This window comes from Tenrec ecaudatus, chromosome 13, assembly GCF_050624435.1.
Source record: "Tenrec ecaudatus isolate mTenEca1 chromosome 13, mTenEca1.hap1, whole genome shotgun sequence".
Taxonomy (NCBI): domain Eukaryota; kingdom Metazoa; phylum Chordata; class Mammalia; order Afrosoricida; family Tenrecidae; genus Tenrec; species Tenrec ecaudatus.
This window is the reverse complement of record NC_134542.1, coordinates 91,510,482-91,527,014: the sequence shown is the minus strand read 5'-3', so window position 1 is coordinate 91,527,014 and position 16,533 is coordinate 91,510,482. Positions and strand designations below refer to the sequence as shown.

Here is a 16,533-nt window from a genome sequence, read left to right as displayed (position 1 = left end):
AGCGCTATAAGATTATTAGGAAATACAGCTTGCTTGCTGAAAATCACCTCCCATTGTGAAAAAAAAATATGAAAATAAAGTCAAAGGATTTCTCAGGCTGTAAATCTTTACTCTAAGCAGACTGCCTCACATTTTTCTCCCCAATCACCAGCCTTTGGGGAGAAGTCCAATGCTGAATCCACTGTGCCCCTGGGCTCCTTCCAGGCGTCCACAATGGGAAGAAAGGGGAAGTAGATGGGATGAATGGAGACAGTCTCTGGAAATCTCACGTGTTTTACCTTTTGGGGCCTTGAGGACAGAAGAAAGTTCAGAGACAGCAATTCAACAAGCATTTGACTATTTCTGGTAGAATAATGGGGACTGGGGAGAGTGAAGCTGATGACTCTCCTAGGCCCTTTATGGATGGATTCTCCACAATGTTCTGTTGCACTTGCATACACCTGCCCATCTCCCTGGACTTCTTGTTTACCTCCAATACTTTCATTGCCACGTGGCCATCAGGAGACAGGCTTGCTTAGCCTAGGCATCACCAGGTCAGTTACATGTGGGATGGTATTTGTTTATGCAAAAGCGCTCCCTGATAGAGAGAAGGTATAAAATGGATTGGTGTCTTAAGCAACTGAAGGGTCTCTCCTGGCAGCCAGGATTACTATTTCCTAGTAGGAAATCGGGTAAGGGAAATTGAGTTCTTCTAATAAATTCCCTAGCTTAGCTGTAAATGATTTTTAAAAAGTCACTTGACTGTGCAAACTGGTTAGAGAAGAAATAGTTTAATGATATTTCAAGAGCTTAATGTCAACCATCAGTGTCCAATAAATGAAAATTACTTTTGGGGATACATCTGGAAATATGATGACTTCTTGAGCCAAAATCTTTCAAGCTTTACATAAAATCTGGACTTTCATTTGAATATATGCCTGTTGTATAAACTTCAGATGTTTGTTATGGAGAAAAGGAAGATAAATTAGACACTACTCAGACATTAAGATATGGTTTAGTTTATTGTTTGTTCTTCAAGGGAAAGAAAGAGAGTGAATAATTTAAGGGAATAGTCTTACTTAAAGAAGGGGCAATATTTTAATAAGGAGAAAAAGGAAGGGGAAATATTTTGAGATGGCAGCAGTACTGGAATGATGGATGTAATTTGACAAAGTACCTACTTTGAAGGGGAAAACAACTCATATGAGTATGAAATTTTATCCCTGTAAAACCCTAGCTTTATCTTCATTCTTATTTGTTTATTTGTTATTCATTTGTATTGAGTGCCAACCCAGTGTACTGGATTTCTGCTAGGCATATTTCACTGAATAAGACAGTCACAGATTCTTTTTTTTTTTATAATGTCTACCCTTCCCAGAAGTTGCACTAATTCCGGTACTGACTGTATTAAGAAAAACGAGGGTAAACTTTACATGGCAGGAAAACAGAAATAACAGGGTTTAAACTGTCTTCTGTAAATACAGGCCCTCCAGGACTCGGAGAGTGATCCCATCATCGTTCAAAGCCCCCAGCTCCGTTGTCACAATGCTCTGCCCTGCTTATCACTTTATACACGAAGTCAATGGAATCTGTCTTCTTTCAACGAACACATCCGAGATGTATCATGTTGTTGCTTCCACCAGTGCTTCGTTTCCTCTTAATACTAAGTACAATTCCACTCTAGAACTGGGCCACCATTTGTTTAACCATTGCCCGGTTGAGGGACGGTTGGGTCATTTCAAGTTTTTGTCAGTAAAATCGTCACAAATATTTACTTGTAGGCTTTTGTGTGAACACAGGCTTTTGCTTCACTTGGGTAAAACCTTAGGAGTGGTGCTGTTGACACAGCGGTTCCGGGGTGCTGGCTGTGAGCTGCATTGAGTTCTGGAGGTCCTTGATATATACTAGCTACAGACAGCGATGTGATTTCAGAGGACTTCTTCCTAGTGGCATGGGCTTTTCATTCTCTAAGCTGTGTCTTTCATGGGACAAGTACTTTTCATTTTAACCAAGTCCAAATCGTGCACTTTTAATTTTTATTGTTCGCACCTTAGTGGTTTCTGTTTTTAAATTTCAATGGTTGAAAACCAGATGTATAGAACATCACCTTAGCAAAGTTAGCAGCTACAAAGTACCTTCTACCTAAAGATGAAATGAAATAAAAAGAACGTAGGTCATGTATGCTGGACCAGTCCCATTATATATTTTTAAAGGTGAGAAAAATCTCTAATGATAATAAATGTTATGATGTAAAACTAACATCTTTCAGATTTTGTACAATAAATCAAAGCCCCTGCCATCAAATTTATTCCGTCTTATAGCGACCTTCTAGGACAAGACATAACTGCCCCATAGTGCTTCCCAGGCTGTAAATCTTTATGAAGTCTTTACAGAAGCAGACTGCCTCATCTTTCTCTCATGGAGCAGCTGATGGCTTTGAAACGGTGACCTCTTGGTTAGCAGTTCAGCACGTTAGTTGTGATGCCATCGAGGAACCTTGTTTATGTACAAGAAGCATGCAACTATACCATGTGGAATGTGGTCCTTCAAGGTGGGTTTAAGTTCTCATCCACTTCTAAACTCATTTATTTTACAAAGTCTTTCTGAGCATCCTCTTTGATCTAGGCATTGTATTACACACGAAGAAACACGGAGACTACAACGTGGGGGAAAGACCTTTGGATAAATAAACCAAAAGATTATGACCAATGTGATAGGATCAAAGATCCACAGGCACTCAGTGTAGACTGTACTCTCTCTGTTCACCCACTTGATGAAAGTCTGTCTCTCTCATGGTACCCTCCAGGAGTATTGAGAAGACATATGTTTCCCTCCTTGTGACTGTATGATCTGGATTCACAGTGATTGAATAAATAAAGAGCTCCCTCCGGAAGTATAAAGAGGAGTTGCTAATTCTGCCCTTGGCAGTTTTGAAGGTTTCATAAAACGAGATGGCATTTGAAGTGAGTTAAGAAGCATGGCTGGGAACTGCTGTTGGGGGCTGGGGCAAGGTTGGGGAGGAAGGACAATACTTCCGCTGTGTGAAGGTTTAGACATGGACATGTGAAAAAGCATAATACGGTTGGGAAGGACAAAAAAATGACAACGAGGCAGTGTCTTCCTGGCCAGACAGAAGAGGAGGCCAAATGTTATGCAGGAAAGCTGTACCAGCTAGGATCAGTTTAAGCTTCACAGTAGCAAGGTTAGAGGGACTGAATGCTTTTAAGCTTGTAAGTGACTTGATCACGTTTCTGATTCTTAAAGAGAGATGGCAGTGTGGTGGCAGGCCAAATGCACGCCTGTTAAATGGTTCTTGTTAAGCCCAGCGAAGAGATAATGAGGAGCTGCCTGGAGCAACAGGGAGGCTGCAGGGGAACAGATCTGAAAGCCATTTTCAGAGACAACATTTATGGGGCCTTGGTGATTAGAAGATGGGAAGTGTTAAATGGAAGGAAGACTTACAATTTTAGCTCTTCCACTGTTTGTTAGAAGGTACTTTTGTCTCTGTCTTTGAAGAAGGATGGTCACAATGCTCCTTAGCGGTAAGGATGGCGAGCCTTCCTCTCAAGTACTTTGGACATACTATCAGCAGAGACCAGTCCTGGGAGAAGGACGTCGTGCTTGGTGAACCGGAGGGGCACTGAAAAGGGGAAAGACCCCTGACAAGATGGCTTGATGCAACCACACACTCAAACAAAAGAACAATTGTGAGAAGGACACAGGATTGGCCAGGATTTCCTTCTTTGTACGGAGGGTTGCTGTGAACCAGGGCAGACTTTATGGCAACCAACACCGCCCTTTGTGAAAGCCTGCCCCCACCTCCCCACCCACACATGTAGCACATGCTCCTTTGAGCATCCTATGAAGCACAGGTCACCGCGTGTTGATGTAAATCCCAGGGCAATTGGTTAGAAACTATTGAACATATGAAAGAGAAAACAAAACCAGCCCTCCCCCTCTGCAGTTTATCCCAAATCCCACCATCCCGAGATAATGACAGGCAACATTCATGTGCATCTTCTTCCAGCCTTCTCTGAAAATACATTATTGAAAACAGGTACCAAGAACTCGGGCATCATGGACTGCATTAATACAAGCTTCATTTTGAACCCAAACAGCACATTTCGACTGAACGAGGTACTTGTTAAAAAGTCAAGCATCTGTGGATGGGCACTGGGGAAGACGAGATTGCATTCCTGGAAACGAATTGAGAGTCATGCACGTGCCCGTCATTAGTACCAGATTCTAAACTCACAGAAGTAACTCGTTCAGCCACTGAGGGCATTTCCAGGTTCAGTTTGATTGATTTCACATACATGCAGAGTCCCCCAGGAAGCCAGCGCGCCAGCGCGGATCTCCATGCACCTCGCTTAGCAAAAGGCTTCGAAGAGTGCTAATTATTTTTGCCCACTTGAACTCTGACCTCATGTATGCCAGAGCAGAGAAACCAAGTCAGAGTAAAGCTTACTGAACTCCAGGAGTTGTTCATCAAAAGCACATGGTTGTTTTTCAAGGCCCTTTCCACGACAGGAAGCAGACATGTTTTTGTTGGGTTTTTAATGTTTTATGTGAGTGGTGGTAGTTATGGACCTGAGGAAGGATGGGAAGATGCCGACGCTGGAAAAGCGGTTCAAGGAATGAAATGTGCAAGAAAGAAGAGACTCCTCAAAGATGGACCAATGTAGCCACTGGGGCGGTCACCCTCCCTCAGATAGGCCCCCAGGGCAGGCACAGGGCAGAAGGGAGGGGGCTCATCATGAGCTCCTTGCTCCTGGGACGCCCCTCAGAATCTAGGCTCCAGCCAGACTTATGGGGTCCAGCCCCTCCTTCCCAGGCACCAGCATTGAGGTGAGAGCCAGGGAGGGAGTGCTTATCGCCACTCCGGAGCTCTCTGCAGTGCTCAACAGAAAAGGCCAGGGGACTCACACATGATTTACAACAGGAGAAAAATCAATAGTTCCAGAGAGGACTTGGGAGGTGGGGGTGGGATATTACCTTGGGGAGGAATGGCAGAAGGTGGGATAATTATGACTTGGGCTCTTCCCACTCCAAATCACCCCCTCACCAGTGCTTGCCTCCCCGGCTCTGTCCACCCCTCCATCTTCAGTTGGAAATGTCAGGGGGTCTTTGGCAGCCCTAGGTTCTGAGCTCCACTGGTTTTCAGCACGCCAGGTCTTGGGAAAATCCAAGAGCGTGGGCCAGTTCCCAGTGCAAGGCTTCCCGCGGGTGCCCTTGTGAGCAGGGGTGAATCCCGCCCAGAGGGAGAGGGCACCTGGCTGGAGCACAGGAAGGAACCCGTGCAGCCTGAGCAAACAGTGTAAGGCTGAACCTTCCCTGGGAACGGGCTGCACGGCCGCAGGAGCCAGCCCTCCTCCGCCGTCTCCCGGTCCGGCCCGCGGAGTTCGGCGGACTCGCTCGCGCAAGCCGTGCCCGGAGCCCGGCTCCTCCACCGGCCCCGGCGGCCAGCTCCCGCAGCCCGGAGTTTGCAGACTTGGCGCTCAGGCCGACCCTCTCGGAGTTGGGGCGTGCGTGCTGGGCCAATAAGCGCGCCCCGCGGAGGGCTGGGCTCCCCCCGCGCGCGCGGATTGGCCGGCGGGCCGCGAGGCCAGGCCGGCCGGCGGGGCAGACGGCGGCGAGTGCCGGGCGCGGGTGGGAGTGGCGCGCGCGCCCCCCGCCGCCCCCTGCCCCTCCCTCTCCAGCTCCCTCCCTGCGCTCCCCGGCTCCGGCCGCGCGCTGGCGGCGCTCCGCATTGCACACTCGGGGGGCGCCGCAGCGATCGTGGGATGGGGCAGCGGGCTGCCGCTGGCGGCCGGAATCCGCGCGCAGCCCCGGTGAGTAGAGGCGTGCTGCCCGGGAGAGCACAAAAGGAGCCGGGCTGGAGCCGGCCGCCCCGGCCGGGGGACCGGGGCCGGGGGACCGGGGTCGGGGCCGGGCCTGGGCCCAGCCTGCGAGTGGGCTGAGTCCCTGGATCTGCCCAGCGCTAAGATCGCCCCCTGGGGCCCGCGGAGCTGGAGATTCCGACCTGGTGCCGGGCTTGAGGGCTCTGCCTAGAGTGGGCAGCGAGCCCCGCGCGCAGCCCGGAGAGGTCCGGGGTGGGGGGCGTGTGCGCGCGCGCGCGTGTTGTGCTTGGGCGCCCGGGTGGGATGGAAATGTCAGAGAAGCTGCCAAGTTCAAGACAGGAGGACTCTTCCCCGGGAGTAATTCGGCACCTTCCCAAGGCCAACCTGTGTCCACCGGCAACTCCAGGCAGAGGGAGTGACCGGTGGCAAGTGGCAGCTGCCCCCACAGGTTGCTGTGGGGTGTGTGTAGGTGGGGGGCTGGGGGTGGAGGGTGACGGGGAAGTAGGGGGGAACGATCAGTGGCCGTGGTCCTGTTGCGTCCTCCCCCCCCCCATCCCCGAGTTGCTATCCTAGGCGCAGTGCCAGGGGCTCCTGTACATTGGGAGACCTCATGCCGACGGAGGCCACCCACCCTGGAGGGGGCCATCCACCCATGGAGCCAGGACCTCTACTGGCCTTGACTTGATGTCCTCTTTTTCACCCCGTAACAAGAGTTTGGTCTATTGAAATTTGACTCCATAGTCTGTTTCAGCCGAAAGCTGGTTACTGGGTGGGTAGGCCCATCTCATTCACCTGAATCCCCCACCACACACATCTTCACTATCCCCTCTCCTGCCTCCGCCGCCGGCCCCCAGCCCAACCCTGTCACTGCGTGGTTTTAGCTCCTATTTGAACTTGACTTCATCTGGCATACCCCCCCCCCACCCCCGCTCCACCCGCTCACTGGCATCTTTAATGTCACAATTCCTGGGGGACTGGAAAGACTTGTTATAATTTGTGGGGTTGGAGTGGGGGGGGCATAAACAGATCTTTGATAGTGATTTGTTGGTAGAATAGGATTGACCTCCCTGATCTTAATAATTGTTTGGATTTTTTTTTTTTAAGGTAAGCTTCTCCCTATGGTAACCTACCCAAGCTGTGACCTCCAAATTTCAATGTTCTTTGTGGGAGGCTAGGGAGTTTGGGCTCTCCAGAGGGAAGCTTGTTTCTTGTTAAATTGACTTGCGGTGAATTACACTCTTGCTGTGCTCTGCTCAGCCATTGCAGATGTCATGATATCGTTAGAGTGAGTCCCGTAAAGCCATTCCATGTTCCTTAGGGGCAGAGAAACGGTTAAATATTGAACCGTATTTCTGAGGAAGGCATTAATGATTGCTGAACATGGGCTCAGAAGCCCTGGTGGTGTAGTGGTTAAAGTGCTCAACAGCTAACAGAAAGGTCCGTGTTTCGACCACCAGCCTCTTCTCAGGAGAATGATGTGGCACTCTGTTGCTGTCAAGGTTTACAGCCGTGGAATACTGAGGGAGCAGTGCTACCTTGTCTTGCAGGGTTGCGATGAGTCTGCATCCACATGGCACTGGGTTTGGGCTTTTAGATCTTTAATATGCACTTGCGTGTACCAAGTTTGCAAAAAGATATTTGTGCAATCGTCTGTGAAATGGCTTAATGCACATTTATGCTAAACTCATTTAAATGTAAAACATCTATCTGTTTTCAATTTTAGTTTCCACCTTTACCAAAGGCACTAGACCGAAAAAGGACTTTAAAGACGTTACCTTGTTTAAACAGAGGTGGTTTTTTTCCTTCTTCTTCTCTTTTTTAGTTTTTTAAAGTAGAACTCCAGCCCTCGGAAGCTTATAAGGCACACAAAGGCTATAAGAAATTATGATTTGGTTCATTGGGTTAAAAATGTCAGAAATACTTCCAAACCCCAAAACTTACAGGCAGGATTTATGGGACTATATTTTGAAGCTCTTGACAGTTTTTGTACAATGACTGTTTATAGCACGGTGCACATCCACGGGGCTGATTCTATCCAAATACGGCCAAGTGAAAGATCACACGTATGTTGCGTAGTGTTCTGCAGTTACATGGCTCATGAGATGTACTGGTAGAAGTAGTTGAGAGGAAGTCATGTTTTCATCATCTTCTTTCTGCTGGTGGAACAATATGGCTGTCAGGGAGGAAGTACCTTTTCCAAGGTGAATAACTGAGCTCAAATTCATGTTTTCCTCTCAGATCCTCCTACCCTTTCTTCCTGGCTACATCTTTGGTGTTTGCCTACTTCTTGCTTCCGTACCTCTTTGTATTATTTAACCCATGACTTCAGGGATCATTATGTACCATTCCCCAAATGTTTTGCTCTCTGCCAAATATCACTTAATGCCCACTGAAGTGCAGGCCAGTGAGGATCTAAGGAAGAAGTTAATAATGATTATCAGGATCTTGCCTTTTTAAAGGTGATAGTAATTTTATGAGTGCGTTCCTAAATATGTAAGTAACCATGTAACCCTAAAGGGCGATGCCCTAATGGTAGCAGGAACGTCTGATGACCAGTACTAGTAGAGATGTTTGAGAGAGAGCTATCTCCCACTTTATATACAGAAACTCCTCATACACTTTCTAGACAGTTCCAGTGAAGTCCTGATGCATGATTATTTCATTAATTCAATTCCACTGGTGCCGTTTTTATTTTTAAAAGACTTGACAAAAATAGATCCCTTAAGTAAAACCAAAACCACTCTGAAAATATAAACATCTGCTTTGCAAAAGTTCTGAAATCCTCATCCAAAAAATATAAATGCAATAGTAGATATGATTAAAGAAAAATGTTTCTTACGTGCATAGCTAGCAACAAGGAGCTTACAGATATCTGCTTATCCAATTATTTATTAAAGGCTCATCATTTGCTTATCCTTTCTTTGGAAATGACGGCTCCCAGCATTTATTTGCGTTACTGCATAATGTTAATCAACACCAAACTCACTGCCATCAAGCTGATTCTGACTCAAAGCAGCCCTATTGGCCAGGGTAGAAGGGCATGTGTGAGTTTCCAAAGCTGCAACTATGGCAGTAGAAGCCTCGCCTTCTCCCTCGGAGCAGCTGCTGGTGGTTTTGAGCTACTGGGCATAATATTAACATGAATGGAATGAATTTTCATTTGTACCAATATCACTAGGTGTTGAATTTACTAGTAATAAAGTCTAGTTAAATGTGTGGGCTTTTCATTCAAGTCCTGGTGTCACAAATTCTAACTATAAAAGCCAGCAGCTGTCAAGTCAGTTTGGACTCGTGGCAACTTGATGTGTGTCAAGGTAGAATGGGGCTCTAGAAGATTTTCGATGCCTGTTTTTTGGGAAGTAGACCTCCAAGCCTTTCTTTCCACATACCTCTAGCGTAGGCTTGAATGCGGTGCTCTACCCATTGACCCCACCTAAGAGTTTAGCCTTGCTGTTGTCAGGTGCCATTGACGCGGTTCAGACCCATAGCAACTCTGTTCACAAGTAAGGTGCACTAACCCCAGTCATGGCAATGCTAAAAGGAACAATGCTGTAGTCCTTTAGGATGTGATCGAGCAGTTCTGTGCCTCAGTTTCCTTGCAGGCACAGCATGACTAAGAACGGCACCTACTTTGTGCATTATTATTCTTTTTATTCCGTACACACAAAGATTGAGCATCTTTTACATGCTGGCCCTACTCTAGGTACTAGGGATAAATGAGCAAGCTCCTTGCCAATGAAGTTTGTCATCCGGTGCCCAAAATTACATGACACGATGCATACAAAGTGATTAGCCAAACAAATGTCTCATAACAGCTAGCTACTGATATTAGACCTTCATTCAGGAAATGCTCAGCGAATGCTTGCCTACAAGATGCAGTCTAGAATGAAAGGCATTTCAGTTCAATTCAAATGGGCAGTGGAATTCCAAAGTATATTTAGTACATTTCTATAAAAGGAATGCAATGCAGCCATGTTAGGGAGAAACATGGAAAGCAATACTTTAAAAAATGCAAATGACCTATAAGAAAGTTGGAGAGAATAAAAATGACCAAATATGAGAGGAAAAATCAAATTATTTAAAACACTACATACATGGGTGCGGGGAGGGGGAGAAGACATTGAATGCAAGACTCAGTGTGACATGACAATCGCGGCCACACTTGGTCGTCCTGGTACCAAAGGTGGACTCAGACAGAGAAAACTGAGTGAAAATGGATTCTGCACTTCTGTTTTCGCTGAGTAGCACTCCCCGACCCAGGCTGTCTCAAACAGCACGTGCATTGGAAGCTATAGATCGAGAAGTGGCAAGTGCTCAGGATATTCCAGATCCAATCAAGAGTAGATACAGAAAAAACACCAAGAGCAGATGTCCTTCCATGCTTCTCCCATACTGAAGACCGTTGGCTGTGTACATGAGCTCTGGGGAGCCGTGGTAGGTAGCCTGGGATGCTCAGGGGAGAGATCTCTGGAAGGCCCCTGGGGCTGTCACACCAGGTCCCCTTCCCTCTGGATGATTGAGAGATCTGTACTGAAAGCAATCACAGATGAGAGCAAGTGCATACAAGTTGCCTGGGAGAAAGATACCCACAGGGCGAATACTATCTTGGAGTTAAAGAAGGAAAACACGGTGGTGGCTTGAGATACCCAGAAATGGCAATCTTTTTAAAAGTAAAGAAAAACTCGATCACAGGACTGATCCCAGTTTCCGCTTTATTCATGAACTGATTATTTTGAAGAAGAAACTGGCCACGAAACCAACAGAGAACTGTGAGACCCCCACCGCTCTGAGTGGGCTCCCGGGCGCTCCCGGGAACTATTCCTGGCATAGTCTTGTTTGCTCTTTTTTTTTTGCTTTTATTTATTTATTTTTAATCATTTTATGGGGGGCTCATACAATTCTTATCACAATCCATTCATCCATCCATCCATTGTGAATGTTTGTAGGTGTATGTAGTTCTTTGGGGGGTAAATATACACCAAACCGATAAGGTCTAACTAGAGTGAGACTTAAAAGACAACCTAAAGGGAAAGGGAGAAAAAATAGAAGATTAAAGTCAAAATGGAAGATTGAAGATAAGTGTATTTGGGAAAGCAATCCCAAGCACATTTCTAGGAGATGGTTTTAAATTCTGTCGCCATCAGCAGTGCACATAGCTGAATGTGATTCTCTCAGCTCTCTAGAAACCTGTGTTGATCAAATGAATGTCAATGCTCAGAAAAGAAAACCCCCCCAGCATGTCTAAGCTCTATTTGTGTTATTCTGTTTTTAGATGTATAATTGAGGAAGCTTATAATGCCTCAATCTGTTCATACTCCTAAATTTAAAGACAGAGGTGCAGCAGTCTTTACCAGTGACCATCGAGATATTGGGGATTTTAAGGCAGTGATGTGGAGGCCAAGTCTGATCTCCTCTGACTACGCAAGGGAGAAGGCGAAGCCAACACCACATTTGCCTAAAGATGATTCCTATGGGTCTACACACTGCAAGCTCCTTTACCCTAATCTGACACCAAGTGCCCCTCCCACTATGCTCTACTCCGCTGTTTGAAATCCAGGAGAATGGCCACACAGATCTGAAAAACCCTCCCAAGTATGGGATTTATGAGAGTAGTTAACAAGTTAGAATCAGAAATAGTAAGGATGGAGTTATTTTGGCTTGCAGTGCCTCTTCTCAGGCATGCAGTTAAGGATCTCTCTCTCTTGTCCTTGGCCTCTCAGTCGCTCGACCTCTTGGCCTATGGTCTGCTCAGGCCAGTGCTACCGAGTTCCTTAGCTTGATAAATGCCAAGGGCACCCTGCTCTGTCAGCCAGCCTCCTGCACGAAGGCACTCTCCTTGTTGAGTGGCCTGGAAGCCTGCTGCTCTGCTTCAGGGTCTCAGCGCGGCTCCTCTGCCCCTGCTCCATGTAGGGATTGGAGACGGGCTTCATTCCTGACTCCTTTCTTGCTGGATGTGGGATTCTCCATGTTTTGCTTCTGAGACGACTCACTTTTTAATCAGTGGGATGGCAAAACGGACTCAACCCCCCCCCCCCCTTCATACCTTTGACACCCTGTTTGCAAGGTCCCGCCCATCCATTTGGTGGGAATTACACAAAGGACTGATGCAAAAGCCTTTCCCAGTCATGTTGCTTCCCTGCAGATGGCAAGTGATTGTTGTTGGCTTCTCTTGCTTCAGTAGTTCCCAAATTTTCAGTGACGGGTGTGCATTCTTTTCATGGACTTCCTTGAGTGCCACACATGGGTGACCACTCAACTGGTCACCGAAGGGGGAGGCTGGAGGCCGCCCGGGGAGGAAAGTCCTCTGGGGGACACTTCTGCTCACCCGTGGGGTCATCCCGAGTCGGAATGGACTCAGTGGTAACTGCTTTCGTTTGTTTTTTTTTTAATTGCTCTTATCAGAAACAAAAGGATTAGAAAGGGAACATTAAATAGGAAGACAAGTCAGAAAGTGTTGCTGCTAGCATGGCAGCGCATGCTCGCACAGGTTTATTTCAAACAAGGCACGTTTCAACGTGTCCTCGAGCTCAGTGGATGACTGCAGATAAGTTTAACGCCTTCAGGGGGGAAAAAAAGGATACTTTTTTAATAGAAACATTTGAATTTGAATACCAAATTCTTAGTAAATCTCAAGTGGACATCTTCCCGAATCATTTAAGCATTGCATACTGGAAGACTGCCCCACATAAGCCAGCAGTTTGAAGATGGATCAAGCATTTATAGATCAGGGAGAGGATCAATGAGAGGGAAGACCGTCAGCCTCCACGAATAAAGAAGTTGTGTCTGAAGTCCAGAAATCCCTGGAAGAAGACTTTAAAGTAACCACTCTTTCATTCAGTAGCTATTGAACTTGGGATCTTAAATGTTTGGCATTTTCCATTGAAAGTGGATGTCTTGGCCTCAGTAAGCTTTCAACTCAAAGGATGCCAAAAGCGTTGCATGAAGATCAGTTAACTCAAAGAGCTAATCTTTCCATCACTCTTTAATCAAGGTCAAAGCTAATGAAGAGGCTTCTCTGAAGTATATCAGAGCTGGGGACAATTATGTATTTGCTAACATGATACAGAGAGCAAGATACAATCAAGATAGTGACTTCCAACGGGTCCGGCTAGGCCAGTGAAATCCAAGGCAGCGAGGTCAGCAAGCTATGATGCTTGATTCGGGGGATTCCAAAGTGATAATCCTGATAAACGATCACAGGGGCTTAGTATGAAGACGTTTTAAGACCATCGGAAACTGCATCGGTGAGGAACAGGCCAAGAAATGTCACCAAGGAACTCCCTGGCATCCACCCACATGGCGATGTACCTGTTCATTTGAGGGTAGCAAGGGCTACCTTACAAGAATGTATTGAGGAAACTTTACCCTGTTCACCCTACAGCCCTCCTGTTGCCCCTCAGACTTCTTCTTTATGCCCCCCTCCAAATTCAAAGAACATTTAAAAGGAACATAGTTTGAGTCCTTCCAGGATGCCAAGATGCCATTTATACACGGTATGAATTGAAGAGCAAAGGACTCGTTAAGGAGGGTTAGAGAGATGAAACTCCACCTTCAGTTCTGTACGGACTTAAATGGAGGTCTCTCAAGAAACAGTAGCTTCGCATTTTGATATTTCTGTTTAGTAAGAGTTTCTATGATATTGTAGCAATGCTTTTTGACTTACCCAGGCATTATAATGTCAGGTTTCACATCTTACTATGGAAGGGCTCATGTTACTCTACTTTCTAGCTATATCTTTTATTGATATTTCCTGAATGCTCTGAACATGGCGGTCATGCGTACAAAATTTGTTTTTCTATTAGGAAAAAATGTGTCTAAACATGAATCTGAATGCTGATATTTCCCTTAGCTAGTGAGCATTGAGAAACTCCATTCTTTATTCCCTAACTACCAGGCTATGACAAGCCAAGCTACTGGCAGTGTTATAAATTTCTTACCAGACTGGCAGCTCCATGAAGGTAGGGGTCATGCCCGTGTCTTTCCTTCAGACTTCATAGTATCCTCCTGGGTGCCTGGCACATAGCATCCTCCCAGGGATTCCTGCTGAATGTTTTGAATTTGAATGGAAGGCTGGAAGCTCATACACGGCTGAGTTCAGAAGAGAGCCTGTGAGTTCATTTGTCTTCCGAGGTCAGATGAGTCACTCAGTATCATGTTTTTTGTGAATCACTGCGACACCTCGGAGAGCTAACCGCTTGAACCACAAAGAGTGGCTTGTGTTGGTCACCTAGAATACGCCGATGTGTTATGTTTTGGGGCTGCTGGGTTCTTGCCTCTGGGTGGTACCTTTTCCCATTTCTTGGCTCGAGTTTATCCCCTTCATTCGCCACTATGGCCCGTAAGCTAGGGTATTTACAGGGAGCAGCTTTCTATCCCAAACTAATAAATATTACCCCTAGATCCTCAGAAGAATCTATGTGTCATTGCCAATTGTTCTGTTATATCAGGTTAATAAGATGCCATGATCAAAATGCCCAGTCACATACCTAGTGTCATCAGAAATAATACTAAGAGAGGAACAGCTGATCCAATCTTTTCTTACATAAAATCTAGTGTAGATAACATTACTACAAGCAATTCTAATCATTGTATTTATGAAAGAAATACAGGAGAGACCCAGATGAGAGTACTCAAATGACCAAGTCCGCAGTCAGCAGTTGGTAAGGAGTTATTATCTGATGACATAATATAAAGATAAGAACTCAAGATGGAAAGGCAAAGACTAAAGGGATTGGATCCTCATCTTTCACTGGCAACAACTACAATCATGTATGTAGAAATAGCCACAACCAAAGCTCTCGCTGCAGGCAGGTAGGTGAGCTCACTTATACCTTCCCACACCTCTTTAGCATACCTATCTATGTACACATTCACGAGTTACTGTTTGTTAATGTTACCGTTGCAAGGTTGTCTGTCATTGCTGTCGGTAGGTGATCTTGAATTGGTCTGAGCCACAGCAAAACACTGCCTGGCCCTGCCCCAGCCTCAGCATTGCTGCAGCCACTGTGCCAGTCCATCTCATCAAGGCCCGGCCCCTTTTCCCTGCCCCTCTACTTTTGTCTGTTACAGGAAGTACTGTCTATATGTCCTTTAATGAATACCATAGAAAGCTCATTTTATAATCTGCTCAATCACACAGGGTCACCGGCGTTATGGCCAGTGTTGGCGTTGCCCTCCAGTGCTGCGTTCCTCTCTTTGCGTCCTTTCCTATGGTCACGTTGTGCTGACTTCTCTCGTGTTGTGTATTGCCTCTCCCTTCATTGGGGTTTCTTTACTTAACATTTTTAATGGGTTAGGTGGGGGCTTATATTTCAGTTCATCATTGTTGTATTTAACCATTTAAAAAGTTTAAAAATTTACCATCAAAATTTCTATACTTACCCCCCCCCACAACCATTAATTGGTGTATAATTCATGTATCATGTAACTTAATAGTTCAATCACAGCAAGAAGAGTTGTACAATCATCACCACAAACAGTTTTACATCATTGTCTTCAATTTTGTACTTATCGTTATTAGCTCCCCAATGCCACTCAACCATACCCCTAAGGGAACATTAATCCAGTTACTCTTTCTACATATTTACCTATCCTGTATTCCAAATACAGAAAAACATTAAAACACCAACAGCAATAAGAACCTAACAAGAAGAACAAAGTAAAACCAGATAAAAACCTCAATCAGAAAGAAAGCAGAAACTATTAAAAACTAGAACAAATGGAAATGGATCGTAAAGAAGATCAAATGATAGGATGCTAAGTTAAGGCTTAGCACCCTGCATTGTTATTAACCTGAGCTACTTTAGTAGCAAAACCTTCCCCCCCCCCCCCCCAGCCACTGTAAATTACGAAGGTTACCACAATGCCTGTTAAGGGGTCTTCTTTGACTCAACGAGCTGTTCTGACTTCTAAGACTACTGCCAGTCACCTTGGCACCAATTTGATCAGAAGGTTATGGAATCGGAACCACTGCTTGATGTCAGGTGAACCTCCTAGTGGGAGGCCACAAAGGGCAGTTCAAGTGGCAGGAGACCAGATCCACATGGGACAGGCACAGGAGCCATCCCCTCACAAGAGTCGCTGCTACAAGCCTGCGCTTTCGACCAGACCAGGTATTGAATAGCTCTCCCTATTTTCCAGTCAAGAGCCATTGTTGCAACTGGTTATTGGCTACCATAGCTAGAAAACTCATTGACATTTTTATCAATATCAGGCTGGTAGCCCAGCAAGATGGATAGATAAGTGAAAGTCAAATTCTCATGAACAGAGTGAAAAATGAACTTGCACTGTTGCGAACAAACCATATAAAATGACTCCTAGATGGAGACCTAGGGGTAATATAGATGGTAAATGTACCCGCTGCTATCTGAAAGATTGCAGGCTTCCATGTGCCTAGAGGTAGCAGGCAAGAAAGCCTGGTGATCTAATTCAGAAACATCAGCTACTGAAAATCCTGTGTAGGAAATGGGACTGTCAGGAGTGAAAGTCAACCCCCTTGTGGAGGTCAAGGTTATTTCCCCCATGGGACAGTTTGTCACCCTGAGAGGGCTTGCATGTGATCATGGCACAGCCTGGGCCCCTTGAATACAGAAGGCTATATCTAAGGTTCTGTTATATGTAAGGCTGCTACGAGTCCAAGGCAGCCCTGCGGTGACTAACACCAAATATTATTATTTCACGGTGAATATTTCATCGTTTGAGACATGCACTGCTC

The 16,533-nt window shown here is 45.9% G+C and overlaps 1 protein-coding gene across 1 annotated transcript in view; it reads left to right on the top strand.

Annotated features, from left to right (window-relative positions):
• Positions 1–5,694: 5,694 nt before the first annotated feature.
• LYPD6 (LY6/PLAUR domain containing 6) overlaps positions 5,695–16,533 on the top strand; it is a 147,793-nt gene continuing 136,954 nt past the window's right edge. The window contains exon 1 of the mRNA XM_075529814.1: positions 5,695–5,810. The gene's annotated coding sequence lies outside the window, so the exon portion shown is untranslated. The remainder of the gene's footprint in view (positions 5,811–16,533) is intronic.